The sequence below is a fragment of the Gavialis gangeticus genome, unplaced genomic scaffold (genome assembly GCF_001723915.1).
Source record: "Gavialis gangeticus isolate Ggan-Ray unplaced genomic scaffold, GavGan_comp1, whole genome shotgun sequence".
Classification (NCBI taxonomy): Eukaryota; Metazoa; Chordata; order Crocodylia; family Gavialidae; genus Gavialis; species Gavialis gangeticus.
The window spans coordinates 16,080,417-16,084,114 of NW_017729032.1; the positions used below are offsets into that span (position 1 = coordinate 16,080,417).

The window sequence follows — 3,698 nt, forward strand, 5'->3', positions numbered from 1 at the left end:
ACACGCCAGTGTGATACAGGGTGTGGGTTGGCACTTATACACACTAACGTGATACAGGGTGTGGGTTGGCACAGTCATGCAATTTAAGGTGTGGGTGGCACATGCACACTCTACTGTGATACAGGGTGTGGGTGGCGCACACATACACCAATTTGCCAGGAGGGGTGGGTGGTGCGTACACACACTAAAGGGATACAGGGCATGGGTGGCAGACACTGATGCGATGCAGGGTGTGGGTGGCACTTCCATGCTGTGCGGCAGCCAACAAGAAAGTGCTTTGCAGACCGATCCTTTCTTTCAACATTCAAGATTTTCAGGTCTGGCCCTTGGAAGTTACCAGAGGGCAGATGTAGGGGCACCACTTCCCTTCTGCTTCCAGCCCTGGCAGGCAGGGCACCTGTGGGAGGAAAATACAGCAATCATGCCACGTCCACAGTGTGCAATCATGTCATTGAAAACCGTACCACAGGGCCTACCCACAAGGGCTAAGGTAAAGCTGGGTGAGCAGCTGTAAACCCAGATCCCCAGACTTCCACATTCTTGACTTTGCCACCCGAACACCCCTCTTTGAACATGCTCTGCTGCGTAAGCACGTCCTAGGTTAAATGTTTAACATCTCAGTTGTGCGCAGAGGTAACACCATAGCCCCTTCAATCACTAGCGCAGCCTGTATGGGGAGAAGTTGGTGGTACCACATGCGCTAGGGCTCCAAGGGCCAGTGACAGCGGGACAAGGTTGTTTCCCCAGGAGATGACTGGGAGCCTGGTTGTCATCCCTGCTTTCAGTACTGCAGGCATTGGGGGATGAGTAGGAAGGAGGCACAGGGGGCACATGCCCCCCAGATTTCTATGCCAATGGTGGGGATGCAGCGCAGCTGGAGCCAGTGCTGGGCAGCAGCAGGGGTGACAGTGGCGGCATGATTCCTTCACCAGCGATGGGGCTGCAGCTCAGCCGGGACCAGCGGTGCAGAGTTCTACCCCGCACCACTCTCTATACATGTCATCTATGACTGCAGGAGCTGGTACATTATAGGATCCCTTTGAAGGGGAGAAATTAGCTGTTGAAGCCATGTGTTGGGTCCTAGGAAGATGGCAGGTAGAACCTCCACCATCTTCCTTACTCCGCATTTGGAAGGTACTGCCCCAACTGGTGCAAGTACGGGCACATAATGGGGTAGGGAAGCCCATCTCACCCCTGTCCAGAAAAGCTGCTTTGGCACCTCAGTGATGTTCCCATTACAATAAATGCTGAGGCAGCTGCTGCTATTTGGCTGTGGTGTTAGCCCAGCCTCAGAACGGTGAGTGATTTTGGCAGCTGCTTAACACAAAAATTAAGGTCCCGGAGCAGCAGAGCAAAGAAAAAGAAAGCTGTTCTCTGTCACAGAGTAATGCTATTTGGTAGGTATACTGGAAGCAAGTGAAAAACTATGGCTTGAATTTGAAGCGATTAGAACGATTGGTTGATGCAAAAGTAGCAATGATCTCAGGGGGAAAAAGAGGACCACCAATTACTACACTTCAAAAAACTTGTTCTCTCTTTCTGCCTCCCTATGCGCCATCTCAGTTGGAAATCTGAGGCATAGAAAAATAAAATATTGCAACAATTGATAAAGCCTCTCTGGACGGTTACTTCAGACCCATTGTCTGGAGATGGTTCTGAGGCTTGAAAGATGTACAGTGCCTCGCACAAAGCAGCTCTTGCTTGGTTCAGGCCTCTGATCACAACCAGCTTTAAAGGAAAAAAAAATGTAGACACGTTGGAAAGAATCCAGTGGAAAATGACAAAAAATGATTAGGGGAAAACATGACTTACGAGGAAAGGCTGAAAGAGCTAGACCTCCAGGGAATGAGATTCTGTAACTTCTCTAGGTAGCTGTTCCAATGCTTGACCACCCTCATAGACAGTTCCTCCGCATATCCAAACAACATTTCCTCTGCTGTAATTTGAGCCCATTGTTCTTAGTCCTGTCCCCTACCGCCACAGAGAAAAACTCTACTTCCATCTTCTCTGTAACTGCCCTTTAAGCATTAGAAGACTTATTAAATCCCCCTTTAGTCTTCTCTTTTCCAGAGTAGATCAGCCTAATTCTCAGAGAGGCTGGAAGGGATCTCAAGAGATCATTTAGCTCGGCATTTCTCAACCTGTGGGTCACGACCCAAAAGTGGGTCACGAGATTATATGAAGGGGTAGCAATAAACTTTAAAAACAGATCAACAAACTTCATAAATGGATTCTCCTTTAAAAGAGAAAGGCGTAGAAAACTGTGCCTTTGCCCATGCGAGGGGCTGCTTGGAGTCCCCCCTGCTGCACACACATCCCCCTTCCCGACATCCTGGGGGCTGGGGGCGATGGGTTGGGACTGAGGGGCATTGGGTTGGGACTGGCCATCGATGTTTACAAATGGGTCCTGGTACAAAAACTACTCATCTAGCCCAACCAGGAATCAAACTTGGTGTTAATAGCACCACACAAACCAACTGGACTACACAGCCACTCTTCCAACCTTTTGTTATAAGCAGCTAATATTACTGTTTAAACAGAACAGCTTTGTATGAAACAAAAGGTTCCCTTCCTCACCCATCCCTCTTTGGTTTCCTTACAGGCTATCTATCTCTGTTCTCCACTGAGGGGGGAGGGTGGGGGGAAATTAGTAGAATCAATTAGAAGCTGTATAATGAGCAAAGAAAATTTAAAAACAAATGAAGAGGTTGGTCCATCTACAGATCTCCTGTATTTGCTACCTTTACAATTTAAAAAAAACCCAAAGAAATCTATGAAATTTGAGCTATGTTATTCACCTTATTTTTTTTCTCGTAGCTATAAAGGCAAACGCCAACAGTGTCCTGTGCTTATAACACTATTTAGACGAGTGCTAAGTAGCCACAATATTAAGGGCAATGAGTGTGTACCCGTAGCGGACCACCTGGCTCTGCCAGGCTCAAATCAGTCCTTAAACCCTTGAACTAACTCCCAGGTCTGGATTACCTGGGCCCCCCCACAGTCTTCCTTTGGGCTTCACAACACAGACAATATGTCCTGGGTTCTTCCACACCACAGAACACAACAGAAAACAGGAACAAGTTCAAACCCTGCACTAAACCGCACCACAGAGCGCAACAAAGTGCCAACAGCCTGCCATGAACAGTCAGAAGCCTGCGTTAGTTTGCAGCCTGTACTCTCTTTACTCTCCTTGGAGAGACCTGCCTTTTCACACGGGCAATCCCTCCGCCATGTCATAGTTTCATAGTTGGTCAGGTTGGAAGGGACCTGAGCAGATCATCAAGTGTGACACCCTGCCATGGCAGGAAAGAGTGCTGGGTCAAATGACCCTGGCCAGGTGTTCATCTAGCCTTCTTTTAAAGACCCCCAGGGTAGGAGCCAGCACCACTTCTCTTGGAAGTTGGTTCCAGATCCTAGCCGCCCTGACCGTGAAGTAGCGCCTCCTGATGTCTAGTCTGAATCTACCCTCCGCTAGCTTGTGTCCATTGCTTCTAGTCACTCCTGGGAGTGCTCAGGGGAACAGGGACTCCCCCAATGCCTGCTGGTCCCCCCTGACTAGTTTATAACAGGCCACAAGATCCCCCCTCAGCCTTCTCTTTTGGAGGCTGAACAGGTTCAGGTCCCGTAGCCTCTCCTCATAGGGCCTGCCCTGCTGTCCCTTGATCATGCGAGTGGCCCTCCTCTGGACCCTCTCGATG

At 49.2% G+C, this 3,698-nt stretch overlaps 1 protein-coding gene across 4 annotated transcripts in view; it reads right to left on the reverse strand.

The window, feature by feature from the left end:
* Positions 1 to 3,698, reverse strand: part of NOX4 (NADPH oxidase 4) — a 267,629-nt gene that overhangs the window by 255,183 nt on the left and 8,748 nt on the right. Inside the window, exon 1 of one of the 4 annotated variants that reach the window (XM_019525103.1) lies at positions 1,813 to 1,914. The exons of the other annotated variants lie outside the window; for them this stretch is intronic. The gene's annotated coding sequence lies outside the window, so the exon portion shown is untranslated. Of the gene's footprint in view, positions 1 to 1,812; positions 1,915 to 3,698 lie in introns of those variants that run through there. 4 annotated transcript variants of the gene reach the window in all.